At 45.3% G+C, this 16,092-nt stretch overlaps 1 protein-coding gene across 1 annotated transcript in view; it reads left to right on the forward strand.

Moving 5' to 3' along the window:
* Positions 1-16,092, forward strand: part of LOC124719894 (alpha-mannosidase 2) — a 784,015-nt gene that overhangs the window by 222,651 nt on the left and 545,272 nt on the right. The gene's annotated exons all lie outside the window — the stretch shown is intronic.

Consider the following 16,092-nt stretch of genomic DNA (forward strand, 5'->3'; position numbering starts at 1 on the left):
GCCTATGCATCAGCACGGCTTTAGAAAGCATCGCTCCTGCGAAACGCAACTCGCCCTTTTTTCACATGATATCTTGCGAACCATGGATGAAGAGTATCAGACGGATGCCATATTCCTTGACTTCCGGAAAGCGTTTGACTCGGTGCCCCACTGCAGACTCGTAACTAAGGTACGAGCATATGGGATTGGTTCCCAAATATGTGAGTGGCTCGAAGACTTCTTAAGTAATAGAACCCAGTACGTTGTCCTCAATGGTGAGTGTTCATCGGAGGTGAGGGTATCATCTGGAGTGCCCCAGGGAAGTGTGGTAGGTCCGCTGTTGTTTTCTATCTACATACATTATCTTTTAGATAGGATGGATAGCAATGTGCGGCTGTTTGCTGATGATGCTGTGGTGTACGGGATGGTGTCGTCATTGAGTCACTGTAGGAGGATACAAGATGACTTGGACAGGATTTGTGATTGGTGTAAAGAATGGCAGCTAACTTTAAATATAGATAAATGTAAATTAATACAGATGAGTAGGAAAAAGAATCTCGCAATGTTTGAATACTCCATTAGTAGTGTAGTGCTTTACACAGTCACGTCGAGTAAATATTTAGGCGTAACATTGCAGAGCGATATGAGGTAGGACATGTAATGGCAGTTGTGGGGAAGGCGGATAGTCGTCTTCGCTTCATTGGTAGAATTTTAGGAAGATGTGGTTCATCTGTAAAGGAGACAGCTTATAAAACACTAATACGACCTATTCTTGAGTACTGCTCGAGCGTTTGGGATCCCTATCAGGTCGGATTGAGGGAGGAAATACAAGCAATTCAGAGGCGGGCTGCTAGATTTGTTACTGGTAGGTTTGATCATCACGCGAGTGTTACGGAAATGCTTCAGGAACTCGTGTGGGAGTCTCTGGAGGAAAGGAGGCGTTCTTTTCGTGAATCGCTGCTGAGGAAATTTAGATAACCAGCATTTGAGGCTGACTGCAGTACAATTTTACTGCCTTACATTTTGCGAAAAGACCACAAAGATAAGCTAAGGGTTCGTACAGAGGCATATAGTCCTTTCCCCTCGATCTGATTGGGAGTGGAACAGGTACAAAATGGTTCGAATGGCTGTGAGCACTATTGGACTTAACATCTGAGGTCATCAGTCCCCCAGAACTTAGAACTAGTTAAACCTAACTAACCGAAGGACATCACACACATCCATGCCCGAGGTAGGATTCGAACCTGCGACGGTTGTGGCCGCGTGGTTCCAGACTGAAGCGCCTAGAACCGCGTGGCCACACTGGCCGGCAGTGGAACAGGGAGAGAAGATGCTAGTTGTGGTACGAGGTACCCTCCGCAACGCACCGTATGGTGGATTGCGGAGTATGTATGTAGATGTAGATGTAGATGTGTTGCGGCGCTTCTGCGTGCTCGCGGGGCCCCTACACGATGTTAGACAGCTGTACCTGTCTCCAGAATGAGATTTTCACTCTGCAGCGGAGTGTGCGCTGATAAGAAACGTAAAGTTTCGAAGGTAGGAGACGAGGTACTGGCAGAAGTAAAGCTGTGAGGACCAGGCGTGAGTCGTGCTTCGGTAGCTCAGTTGGTAGAGCACTTGCCCGCGAAAGGCAAAGGTCCCGAGTTCGAGTCTCTGTCCGGCACACAGTTTTAATGCGCTAGGAAGTTTCAGGTGTACTAGTCTGTTTGGCTCTCCAGTGTATGTAGACGCTGAGACGTGTTTTCCGGCAGACCTTGAGCAGGAAGCTGTGTGGCGCCGAGCAGGCGCGCGCCGGCAGTTTATATGCGAGCTGCGCCGCTGGTGTTGCGGTCTCCAGTGACTCACTGCTGGCGGGACGCGAAGGCTGCAAGCCTGGCGCCCGGCCGACCCGGCGCCTGCTTCACCGCCGCCTCGCCCCGCGCAGCCGTCTGCATTCAGACGTGCAGGACGATTCAAAGCGAACACAGCGTTTAGCAACAGCTGGGGCTCCGTACTGCTTAGCGCTACATTGACGAGAATTACGGAGTATGTAAGAGAAAATAAAAAATATATATACTAAGATGGTATCTGTCCTTTCGGACATGTCCGACAGATACCAGCTTAGTATATACAGGGTGTTACAAAAAGGTACGGCCAAACTTTCAGGAAACATTCCTCACAAACAAATAAAGAAAAGATGTTATGTGGACATACGTGCGGAAACGCTTAATTTCCATGTTAGAGCTCATTTTAGTTTCGTCAGTATGTACTGTACTTCCTCGATTCACCGCCAGTAGGCCCAATTGAAGGAAGGTAATGTTGACTTCGGTGCTTGTGTTGACATGCGACTCATTGCTCTACAGTACTAGCATCAAGCACATCAGTACGTAGGTTAGTGTTCATCACGAACGTGGTTTTGCAGTCAGTGCAATGTTTACAAATGCGGAGTTGGCAGATGCCCATTTGATGTACGGATTAGCACGGGGCAATAGCCGTGGCGCGGTACGTTTGTATCGAGACAGATTTCCAGAACGAAGGTGTCCCGACAGGAAGACGTTCGAAGCAATTGATCGGCGTCTTAGGGAGCACGGAACATTCCAGCCTATGACTCGCGACTGGGGAAGACCTAGAACGACGAGGACACCTGCAATGGACGAGGCAATTCTTCGTGCAGTTGACGATAAGCCTAATGTCAGCGTCAGAGAAGTTGCCGCTGTACAAGGTAACGTTGACCACGTCACTGTATGGAGAGTTCTACGGGAGAACCAGTTGTTTCCGTACCGTGTACAGCGTGTGCAGGCACTATCAGCAGCTGATTGGCCTCCACAGGTACACTTCTGCGAATGGTTCATCCGACAATGTGTCAATTCTGATTTCAGTGCAAATGTTCTCTTTACGGATGAGGCTTCATTCGAACGTGATCAAATTGTAAATTTTCACAATCAACATGTGTGGGCTGACGAGAATCCGCACGCAATTGTGCAATCACGTCATCAAGACAGATTTTCTGTGAACGTTTAGGCAGGCATTGTTGGTGATGTCTCGATTGAGCCCCACGTTCTTCCAACTACGCTCAATGGAGCAAGTTATCATGGTTTCATACGGGATATTCTACCTGTGCTGCTAGAACATGTGCCTTTACAAGTACGACACAACATGTGGTTCGTGCACGATGGAGCTCCTGCACATTTCAGTCGAAGTGTTCGTACGCTTCTCAATAACAGATTCGGTGACCGACGGATTGGTAGATGCGGACCAATTCCGTGGCCTCCACGCTCTCCTGACCTCAACCCTCTTGACTTTCATTTATGGGGCATTTGAAAGCTCTTGTCTACGCAACCCCGGTACCAAATGTAGAGACTCTTCGTGCTCGTATTGTGGACGGCTGTGATACAATACGCCATTCTCCAGGGCTGCATCAGCGCATCAGGGATTCCATGCGACGGAGGGTGGATGCACGTATTTTTTTGAACGTTTTGAACATTTCCTGTAACAAAGTGTTTCAAGTCACGCTGGTACGTTCTGTTGCTGTGTGTTTCCATTCCATGATTAATGTGATTTGAAGAGAAGTAATAAAATGAGCTCTAACATGGAAAGTAAGCGTTTCCGGACACATGCCCACATAACATCTTTTCTTTATTTGTTTGTGAGGAATGTTTCCTGAAAGTTTGGCCGTACCATTTTGTAACACCCTGTATACATAGTTAAGGCTCACGGGCCACTTGCACAAACAGTGCCCGAACTCTTACGGGAATCGGCAACGCGCCGCGAGTAATGAGTATAATGGGCGGGGGCACTACGAATGTAGTGCGGGACAATGCGTTGACAATGTGGGATACGTTGGGGATGTGTCAGAGATAAATCCCTGCAGTCGCGCTATTCTCTGAGTCCTCGGTGGCTCACATGGATAGAGCGTCTGCCATGTAACCAGGAGGTCCTGGGTTCGAGTCCCGGTCGGCGCACACATTTTCATCTGTCCCCGTTGACGTATGTCATCGCCTGTAAGCAGCTAAGGGTGTTCATTTCATTGTAATTTCAAAGAAAGTAAAAAACATTGCATACTTTATGTGCTTTCTACATCTACATCGATACTCTCCAAATCAGATTTAAGTGCCTAGCAGAGGGTTCATCGAACCACCTTCACAATTCTCTATTCTTCCAATGTCGTATAGCACGCGGAAAGAATGAACGCCTATATCTTTCCGTACGAGCTCTGATTTCCCTTATTTTATCATGGTGATCGGTCCTCCCTATGTAAGTCGGTGGTAAGAAAATATTTTCGCATTAGGAGGAGAAAGTTGTTGATTGTAATTTCGTGAGAAGATTCCGTCGCAACGAAAAACGGCTTTCTTTTAACGATTTCCAGTCCAAATCCTGTATCATTTCTGTGACACTCTCTACCATGTTTCGCGATAATACAAAACGTGCTGGCCTTCTTTGAACTTTCTCGAAGTACTCCCTCAGTCCTATCTGCTAAGGATGCCACACCGCGCAGCAGTATTCTAAAAGAAGACGGACAAGCGTAATGTAGGCAGTCTCCTTAATAGGTCTGTTACATTTTCTAAGTGTCCTGCCAGTAAAACGCAGTCTTTGCTTAGCCTTCCCCCACAACATTTTCTATGTGTTCCTTCCAATTTGCCGGCCGGTGTGGCCGTGCGGTTCTAGGCGCTCCAGTGCGGAGCCGCGCTGCTGCTACGGTCACAGGTTCGAATCCTGCCTCGGGCATGGATGTGTGTGATGTCCTTAGGTTAGTTAGGTTTAAGTAGTTCCAAGTTCTACGGGACTGATGACCACAGATGTTAAGTCCCATAGTGCTCAAAGTCATTTGAACCATTTTTTGAACCTTCCAATTTAAGTTGTTCGTAATTGTAATACCTAGGTATGTAGTTGAATTTACGGCTTTTAGATATGACTAATTTACCGTGTAACCGAAGTTTAACGAGTTCCTTTTAGCACTCATGTGGATGACCTCACACGTTTCGTTATTTAGAGTCAAATGCCACTTTTCGCACCATTCCGATATTTTTTCCAAATGATTTTGTAGTTTGTTTCGAACTTCTGATGACTTTATTAGTCGATAAACGACAGCGTCATCTGCAAACAACCGAAGACGGCTGCTCTTGTTGTATATCTTTTGTCTAAACAGCACGAAAGAGGCAGTTAACTCCCTTCGTACGACAAAGTAATCACGGTTAACTCATCGCAGGTCGCCTGTTAATGTCGTCACACGCCAGTATTCTTCATGTGGCACTGAATACACAGTCCTCACTGCAGCTCAAATCGCGGGTGTCCGGCGCGGTTGTCGCGTAATCCCGGTGCACAAATGAACACTTAAACACATCAAACAAATCAATTAACGCCATTCACTTATTTGCTGAAGGTCAGGCCGACGGCCTTGGGTGACACACACAGCCGTTAAACAATTGTAAATGAGTTTGGCCGTCCTGCGAAATGCGCTCTGCCCGCTTAGCAGCCTATAAATGGTTCAAATGGCTCTGAGCACTATGGGACTTAACTTCTGAGGTCATCAGTCCCCTAGAACTTAAAACTACTTAAAGCTAACTAACCTAAGGACACCACACACATCCATGCCCGAGGCAGGATTCGAACCTGCGACCGTAGCGGTCGCGCGGCTCCAGACTGAAGTGCGTAGGACCGCTCGGTCACACCGGCCGGCTTAGCAGCCAATAACTTACTTGCTCGGAGTCTCAACACTGACGCACTGGGCGCTCAACTATCGATAGTATCTACTGCGACCTGCGTGAGACAATGATATATTGTTCTCAATACGTAAGAGGCCCCCCCATGAACTATGGACATTGCCGTTGGTGGGGAGGCTTGCGTCCCTCAGCGATACAGATAGCCGTACCGTAGGTGCAACCACAACGGAGGGGTATCTGTTGAGAGGCCAGACAAACGTGTGGTTCCTGAAGAGGGGCAGCAGCCTTTTCAGTAGTTGCAGGGGCAACAGTCTGGATGATTGACTGACCTGGCCTTGTAACATTAACAAAAACGGCCTTGCTGTGCTGGTACTGCGAACGGCTGAAAGCAAGGGGAAACTACGGCCGTAATTTTTCCCGTGGACATGCAGCTTTACTGTATGATTAAATGATGATGGCGTCCTCTTGGGTAAAATATTCCGGAGGTAAAATAGTCCCCCATTCGGATCTCCGGGCGGGGACCACTCAAGAGGACGTCGTTATCAGGAGAAAGAAAACTGGCGTTCTGCGGATCGGAGCGTGGAATGTCAGATCCCTTAATCGGGCAGGTAGGTTAGCAAAATTTAAAAAGGGAAATGGATAGGTTAAAGTTGGATATAGTGGGAATTAGTGAAGTTCGGTGGCAGGAGGAACAAGACTTTTGGTCAGGCGAATACAGGGTTATAAATACAAAATCAAATAGCGATAATGCAGGAGTAGGTTTAATAATGAATAAAAAAAATAGGAGTGCGGGTTAGCTACTACAAACAGCATAGTGAACGCATTATTGTCGCCAAGATAGACACAAAGCCCATGCCTACTACAGTAGTACAAGTTTATATGCCAACTAGCTCTGCAGATGATGAAGAAATAGATGAAATGTATGACGACATAAAAGAAGTTATTCAGGTAGTGATGGGAGACGAAAATTTAATAGTCATGGGTGACTGGAATTCATCAGTAGGAAAAGGGAGAGAAGGAAACATAGTAGGTGAATATGGATTGGAGGGAAGAAATGAAAGAGGAAGCCGCCTTGTAGAATTTTGCACAGAGCATGACTTAATCATAGCTAACACTTGGTTCAAGAATCATAAAAGAAGGTTGTATACCTAGAAGAATCCTGGAGATACTAAAAGGTATCAGATAGATTATATAATGGTAAGACAGAGATTTAGGAACCAGGTTTTAAATTGTAAGACATTTCCAGGGGCAGATGTGGACTCTGACCACAATCTATTGGCTATGAACTGCAGATTGAAACTGAAGAAACTGCAAAAAGGTGGGAAAAACTGAAAGAACCAGAGGTTGTAGAGAGTTTCAGGGAGAGCATAAGGGAAGAATTGACAGGAATGGGGGAAAGAAATACAGTGGAAGAAGAATGAGTAGCTCTGAGGGATGAAGTAGTGAAGGCAGCAGACGATCAAGTAGGTAAAAAGACGAGGGCTAATAGAAATCCTTGGGTGACAGAAGAAATATTGAATTTAATTGATGAAAGGAGAAAATATAAAAATGCAGTAAATGAAGCAGGCAAAAAGGAATACAAACGTCTCAAAAATGAGATCGACAGCAAGAGCAAAATGGCTAAGCAGGGATGGCTAGAGGAAAAATGTAAGAATGTAGAGGCTTACCTCACTAGGGGTGAGATAGATACTGCCTACAGGTAAATTAAAGAGACCTTTGGAGAGAAGAGAACCACTTATATGAATATCAAGAGCTCAGATGGAAACCAAGTTCTAAGTAAAGAAGGGAAGGCAGAAAGGTGGAAGGAGTATATAGAGGGTCTATGCAAGGGCGATGTACTTGAGGACAATATTATGGAAATGGAAGAGGATATAGATGAAGACGAAATGGGAGATAAGATACTGCGTGAAGAGTTTGACAGAGCACTGAAAGACCTGAGTCGAAACAAGGCCCCGGGAGTAGACAACATTCCATTAGAACTACTGATGGCCTTGGGAGAGCCAGTCATGACAAAGCTCTACCATCTGGTGAGCAAGATGTATGAGACAGGCGAAGTACCCTCAGACTTCAAGAAGAATGTAATAATTCCAATCCCAAAGAAAGCAGGTGTTGACAGATGTGAAAATTACCGAACTATCAGTTTAATAAGTCATGGCTGCAAAATACTAACGCGAATTCTTTACAGACGAATGGAAAAACTGGTAGAAGCGGACCTCGGGGAAGATCAGTTTGGATTCCGTAGAAAAGTTGGAACACGCGAGGCAATACTAACCTCACGACTTATGTTAGAAGAAAGATTAAGAAAAGGCAAACCTACGTTTCTAGCATTTGTAGACTTAGAGAAAGCGTTTGACAATGTTAACTATAATACTCTCTTTCAAATTCTGAATGTGGCAGCGGTAAAATACACGGAGCGAAAGGCTATTTACAATTTGTACAGAAACCAGGTGGCAGTTATAAGAGTTGAGGGGAATGAAAGGGAAGCAGTGGTTGGCAAAGGAGTGAGACAGGGTTGTAGCCTCTCCCCGATGTTATTCAATCTGCATATTGAGCAAGCAGTAAAGGAAACAAAAGAAAAATTTAGAGTAGGTATTAAAATTCACGGAGAAGAAGTAAAAACTTTGAGGTTCGCCGATGACATTGTAATTCTGTCAGAGACAGCAAAGGACTTGCAAGAGCAGTTGAACGGAATGGACAGTGTCTTGAAAGGAGGATATAAGATGAACATCAACAAAAGCAAAATGAGGATAATGGAATGTAGTCAAATTAAATCGGGTGAGGCTGAGGGAATTAAATTAGGAAATGAGACACTTAAAGTAGTAAAGGAGTTTTGCTATTTAGGGAGTAAAATAACTGATGATGGTGGAAGTAGAGAGGATATAAAATGTAGACTCGCAACGGGAAGGAAAGCGTTTCTGAAGAAGAGAAATTTGTTAATATCGAGTATAGATTTAAGTGTCAGGAAGTCGTTTCTGAAAGTATTTGTATGCAGTGTAGCCATGTATTGAAGTGAAACATGGACGATAACTAGTTTGGACAAGAAGAGAATAGAAGCTTTCGAAATGTGGTGCTACAGAAGAATGCTGAAGATAAGGTGGGTAGATCACGTAATTAATGAGGAGGTATTGAATAGGAGTGGGGAGAAGAGGAGTTTGTGGCACAACTTGACAAGAAGAAGGGATCGGTTGGTAGGACATGTTCTGAGGCATCAAGGTATCACCAATTTAGTATTGGAGGGCAGCGTGGAGGGTAAATCTCGTAGAGGGAGACCAAGAGATGAAAACACTGAGCAGATTCAGAAGGATGTAGGCTGCAGTACGTACTGGGAGATGAAGAGGCTTGAACAGGTTAGAGTAGCATGGAGAGCTGCATCAAACCAGTCTCAGGACTGAAGACCACAACAACAACAACATCCATTTACACTTTTGCTAAAGGATGACTACGTGTCTTTTATTAAATTAAAGGATGATTCAGCCAGAGATGTGCCATTAGCTCCAGTGTGCTTCAAAATATGAAGTTCCTTAGAAGTAAAAGTGTTTCACAAAAATGTGTGTTTGCCTACAGAAATCTTGAAATGGATATTACTGGCTGGGGGGCAACAGAACTTGAAATGTGGCAAATGGACGAAATTTGACATCTGGTGATTCACCTAAACGGTTTGACAGTGTGGTAGCTCTGTTGGTACCATTGACAAGATTATAATTTTAGTCAATTTTCTCAAACAAGCACTGAAAGCTAGTAGTGATTTTGATGATGAAATAGCCCCTAAAATAGAATTTGTTTTGTAGCAATTACAACTTGTTAAAATGGTTCAAATGGCTCTGAGCACCATGGAACTTAATTTCTAAGGTCATCAGTCCCCTAGAAGTTATTAGCACTACTTAAACCTAACTAACCTAAGGACGTGTGATATGATGTGGGCATACAAATCTGCCACAGTGTCTACAAAAATGCATCGACAGAAATGGTGATAATGTCGAAAAATAGCTAAATGTTCAAGCTGTAAACTGATGTAAACCATTGTAGAAATAAACAAGTCTACGTACTTATAAAAAAATAGGAGTCCTTACTTTTGGGATTACGCTCGTATGTTCTTTCCCGTCTGCATTCGACAAACTTGAGAAAGACGTGAGTAATGATATGCGGCGTATAAAGAGTTTTCACCGAAATGTTTCGCGTAAAACGCTTCGAACTTGCGCCATCGACGTAATGGGCGACAGTTGTGACTGAGTTGGCAGGGAATCTCTGGACAACGTGACAAGGAATGGGTGATTCAAATGGTTCAAATGGCTCTGAGCACTATGGGAGTTAACTGCTGAGGTTATCAGACCCCTAGAATTAGAACTACTTAAACCTAACTAACCTAAGGACATCACACACACCCATGCCCGAGGCAGGATTCGAACCTGCGACCGTAGCAGCAGCGCGGCTCCGCACTGGAGCGCCTAGAACCGCACGGCCACCGCAGAGCAGAGTGGATTGAGACGCGGGACTTACGACCCTGCGCCGTCCAGTCCGCATACGAGGCCAGCCGACGTTTTTAAGACGTCTGACGCGCCGCAACTCACACGCGGATTTACGGCTCCAGGCTTCTGGGCAGCTCCATCACTTTTGCGGGCGCGCAGGTGCCTTCTCCACTGTTTCCCACAAGTGCAGATTCACGTACCGCGCTACCGTAGACTCTCTTAGGAAGGATACACTACGGTAGATTTCCGTGTCTTTGGCCAGTAACGATCTTAACCGTGTTACCTATATGTTAGGTGCGTTGCATACCTATGGGACTTAACCTCATTATGATGGCTTTGTTATTTGTTCCGAAAAAAAAAGCGTCTTCAGGCAACGAGTGGCCTACCGGGACTATCCGACACCCGTGTCATCCTCATCGAGGATGCGGATAGGAGGGACAAAGGAACGGTTCACCAAGATGAACGAAAGAACCGAGGAGCGAATTCCAAGGAACGATCGGTTCATAGTTCACTTCGGTCGCGGCGGTCTACTTATAGTTCCTGGAAACGAGTAACGATCGGCTCATAGTTCACTTCGGTCGCGGCGGTCTACTTATAGTTCCCGAGAACGAGGAACGATCGGTTCATAGTTCACTTCGGTCGCGGCGGTCTACTTATAGTTCCCAGGAACGATGAACGATCGGTTCATAGTTCACTTCGGTCGCAGCAGTCTACTTATAATTCCCGAGAATGAGGAACGATCGGTTCATAGTTCACTTCGGTCATGGCGGTCAACTTATAGTTCCCGAGAACAAGAAACGATCATTTCATAGTTCACTTCAGTCGCGGCAGTCTACTTATAGTTACCGGGAATGAAGAACGATCGGTTCATAGTTCACTCCAGTCGCGGCAGTCTACTTATAGTTACCGGGAATGAGGAACGATCGGTTCATAGTTCACTTCGGTCGCGGTGGTCTACTTATAGTTCCCAGGAACGAGGAACGATCGGTTCATAGTTCACTTCGGTCACGGCGGTCTACTTACAGTAACCCGAGAACGAGGAGTGATCGGTTCATTGTTCACTAGTTCACTTCGGTCGCGGCGGTCACTTGGGCAGTTCTCGTTCCAGCCTCGTTCGCGTGCTCGTCTCAGTCTCGGTCCCCCTCGGCCGCTCTCGTCGTTCTTCGCGTGACCACCTGTCTCGGTTCCACTGCCGACTGCTCCTAGTTAGTTCAGCATCCAGTTGCTCGTTTCGTTCACTGCGCTCGCCCATTTTACATGTGTTCCAAACTGTTCTTGCACTTGGTTCTGGCTATTCAGCGTCCACGACCGGTAATCAAAAAGTATTTTATAGTTACGTAAATTACATGAAAATTACGTTGTATGTAATAGGTACGTCTTTTCAGGTAACAAAAGGGCATATCAGCCCACTTCATTTTATCGATGAACAGCAGAAGACATACTTTTAACAAGGCAAGTAAGTTTCTTTGTTATTCATATATTATTTGGTTTCATTGACTTGATTTAGCAACTAACTTTCAATAATTTGCTTAGTGTAAGAAAATTCATATAAAACGATTTTCGTGTATCTTTCATATACAATACATTACATTTAGGAAGGCTCTTATTATTTTTATTGTCGGTTGTTTCCAATTTGCATTATCTGCTAGTTTAGTTTCCTTGAAAAAAAAAAAGTGGGTTGTGGGTCATTTTGGGTCAGTAGGAAAAGCGGTGCCTCTCCATTTTAAAAGACATAGATTGCCATAAAATCGTATTTACTTATTATATCAAAAACATTTGTTCAGAAGGAGCTTACAAAACAAAAACTTTATTACTGCGAACTTAATTATTATTATTATTATTATTGCTGCATTAACTTTAATAATTCAACATAAAAACCTAATTTTTACTAAGCGTGTGACGCAAGTATGATGAGAAAACCACATTTTATTTTATGCTTCCATAAAGTCTAATTCGCCTACGAAGTCAGAGACAACGTGAAGTATATATAGGGTGAAAACGATTATTGTTTACAGCGTAGCATAGCTGTGTAGTGGAAGTCGAAATGAAGAATTTTATAGAAGACACTTGTGGTCTATTAAGTTGGGAAACAGCCACAAACAGGTTTACAATTCTACATGTGCAATAGCCCATGCGCGTCGCGTGGGATTTTCATGTCCTCTTCTCCATCTCTCTACACATCGTCATCGATTGTTTCACCATTGTTGTTTGCATTAGCTTGTTATTTCTTCACTGCCTAATTATGACATGTTTGTCTATTTGTTGTATCTGCTCGTAACGGACAACACATCGTCCGTAATTGGCGAGCAGTCTGTACTCGGAGCCGGTTTTCCGTGCGCCACCCCATATTATTTTCCTGCGATCAGCCACACAAGGCTACGGCTGGCTAAACGAGACGTTCTGCAGAATCACAGAAATTACTTCTAAAAGTGTGTAAGAATTCTGTAATGAATAAAAACTCTGTACTCCAGGGGGGAGCCAAGTGCCCCCTCTTGGTGTCCTTCACTCACTACACTACTAGTTTTTAGTTTTTCATAAGAACCATATACCAAGCACAAATGAACGGTGAACGAGTAAAAATGAACGGTTCCCAAAAAAGAACGATCAGCAGTGAACTAGTTCCACAGGATGAACGAGTTTGCCCATCTCTAGTGATAACTTGTTCCAAGTGTCATGGGTATAATGTGCGAAAAGCGTCCTGTGGTAGAGGCATCCATGTTGCGTTCACCTTGTGTATGGTGGTTGGAACTGGGTCACAGCGCTGCAGACCCGTCGTTTCACCATATCCCACACATTTCCCATTGGCTACAAGTCTGGTCATCTGGCGGGTGAGGCTAAAAGCCTGGCATACTGTCTTGTGCGAATACAGTCACTGTGATGCCGCTCCCCCTGTCTGTGGCGAAACAAAATGTGGCCACCATTTTCAAACAAGTACTCTCTTGCAGCGGTGTACCGTAGGTCTCTAGAAGAGCGTAGCGTTCCAAAGGATTGGAAAAGGGCACAGGTCATCCCCGCTTTCAAGAAGGGACTTCGAACACATGTGCAGAACTGTAGACCTATATCTCTAACGTCGATCAGTTGTAGAATTTTGGAACACGTATTATGTTCGAGTATAATGACCTTTCTGGAGACTAGAAATCTACTCTGTAGGAATCAGCATGGGTTTCGAAAAAGACGATCGTGTGAAACCCAGCTGGCGCTATTCGTCCACGAGACTCAGACGGCCGTAGACACGGGTTCCCAGGTAGATGCCGTGTTTCTTGACTTCCGCAAGGCGTTCGATACAGTTCCTCACAGTCGTTTAATGAACAAGGTTAGAGCATATGGACTATCAGACCAATTGTGTGATTGGATTGAAGAGTTCCTAGATAACAGAACGCAGCGTGTCATTCTCAAGGGAGAGAAGTCTTCCGAAGTAAGAGTGATTTCAGGTGTGCCGCAGGGGAGTGTCGTAGGACCGTTGCTATTCACAATATACATAAATGACCTTGTGGATAACATCGGAAGTTCACTGAGGCTTTTTGCGGATGATGCTGCGGTATATCGAGAGGTTGTAACAATGGAAAATTGTACTGAAATGCAGGAGGATCTGCAACGAATTGCCGCATGGTGCAGGGAATGGCAACTGAATGTCAATGTAGTCAAGTGTAATGTGCTGCGAATATACAGAAAGAAAGATCCTTTATCATTTAGCTACAATATAGCAAGTCAGCAACTGGAAGCAGTTAATTCCATAAATTATCTGGGAATAGGCAATAGGAGTGATTTAAAATGCAATGACCATATAAAATTAATCGTCGGTAAAGGAGATGCCAGACTGAGATTCATTGGGAGAATCCTAAGGAAATGGAGTCCGAAAAGAAAGGAAATAGGTTACAGTACGCTTGTTCGCCCACTGCTCGAATACTGCTCAGCAGTGTGGGATCCGTACCAGATAGGGTTGATAGAAGAGATAGAGAAGATCCAACGGAGAGCAGCGCGCTTCGTTACAGGATCGTTTAGCAATCGCGAAAGTGTTACAGAGATGATGGATAAACTCCAGTGGAAGACTCTGCAGGAGAGACGCTCAGTAGCTCGGTACGGGCTTTTGTTGAAGTTTCGAGAACATACCTTCACCGAGGAGTCAAGCAGTATATTGCTCCCTCCTACGTATATCTCACGAAGACACCATGAGGATAAAATCAGAGAGATTAGAGCCAATACAGAAGCATACCGACAATCCTTCTTTCGGTGAACAATACGAGACTGGTGTAGAAGGGAGAACCGATAGAGGTACTCAAAGTACCCTCCGCCACACAGCGTCAGGTGGCGTGCGGAGTATGGATGTAGATGTAGATTTAGACCAGGATTCGTCCGAAAACGCTATCTTAAGCCACTCCTGTCCACAGTGACGTCGTTCCATACAGCATTGCCGTCTAGCATGTTTCTGCACATTCGTGGAAGGTAGGCGGAGAAGTGGATGGCGCGCACGTAAACCGTGCCGTAACGAACGGCGACGGACTGTCACCGCTGATAGTGCACGATATGTTACATTGCTCCACTGTTGTACCAGAGCGGAGGAAGACGCAGATCTGTTCTGCAGTGCCATTCACATGAGGTGTGGATCGTCCCGGGGGGTGGTCTGGGTGGTTCATCCTTGGGAACTACTTCACTGGTGATCGCCCTTTTTTGGGAACCGTTCATTTTTACTCGTTCTCCGTTCATTTGTGTTTGGTATATGGTTCTTACGCAAAAGTGAAAATTAGTAGCCTAGAGGGCGCACTTGCCTCCCTCCCTGGAGAACAAAGGTTTTATTCATAACAGAATTCTCACACATTTGTAATTTTCGTGATTCTGCACAACATATCTTTTATCCAATTGTAGCGTTATGTGGCTGATCGCAGTGAAATACGAGGCGTGGTTTTTTTAAGTAACCACCGTTTTGAAATTAAACAAAGACGTGCTAAGATATCTCAATAATGTAATTTTACATGAAAGACTGTACCTTAATCTACGCACTGACGCCATTATGATTCTTCCTTGTTTACGTTGTGTACTGAGCGTTTAAGATCAGCAGTGAACTAGCTCTTAAGGATGAACGAGTTTGCCCATCTCTGCTGTACAGTGTCTGTAGCGCCGGGACTTCCCCTTTACGGGCGGGACTTCCCCTTTAGCTAGCTGCGGCGGGCCGCTATCGGGGCCCTCGTCGGCCCTTGCTGAGAGCAGCGCTTTCAGGGGCTCCAGCTGCCCCCACCCACCCACGCCCCCTTCACTGCCGTATCGAGCGCTCGGACATGCTCGGTCCACGCGACACCGCCCCGCCGCCGTGGCTGCAGCTACGCCGAGTCCTCGTGTACGTCACGATTCTGGCGCCGGCGCGCAACAAGCACGGCTTTCTGGAAGACCCTGGACCTTCCTTAGGGTTTCCTAACTCACTCGGTGAAAACGGAGCCTTTGCAGGGCCACTTCGTCGTCCGGCCGTCTCTCTTGTTCAGTGTGTGAGCCTCTCCGACTGCTAAAAACTTACGTTTTTGGGGTAAACCTTTTATTTTTCCACATATCCACTCCCAATCCCAAAGAAAGTAGATGTTCACAGATGTGAAAATTACAGAACTATCAATTTAATAACTCACGGCTGCAAAATACGAACGCGAATCCTTTACAGACGAATGGAAACCTGGTAGAAGCTGACCTCGGGGAAGATCAGTTTGGATTCCGTACAAATGTTGGAACGCGTCAGGCAGTACTGACCCTACGACTTATCTTAGAAAATACACTAAGGAAAGGCAAAGCATTTGTAGATTTAGAGAAACCTTTTGACAGTGTTGATTGCAATACTCTCTTTGAAATTCTGAAGGTGCGTGGGGTGAAATACAGGGAGCGAAAGGCTATTTACAATTTGTACAGAAATCAGGTGGCAGTTATAAGAGTCGAGGGACATGAAAGGGAAGCAGTGGTTGGGAAAGGAGTGAGACAGGGTTGTAGCCTATTCCCGATGTTATTCACTCTGTATATTGAGCAAGCAGTAA

Source organism: Schistocerca piceifrons, chromosome 11 (genome assembly GCF_021461385.2).
Source record: "Schistocerca piceifrons isolate TAMUIC-IGC-003096 chromosome 11, iqSchPice1.1, whole genome shotgun sequence".
Taxonomy (NCBI): Eukaryota; Metazoa; Arthropoda; class Insecta; order Orthoptera; family Acrididae; genus Schistocerca; species Schistocerca piceifrons.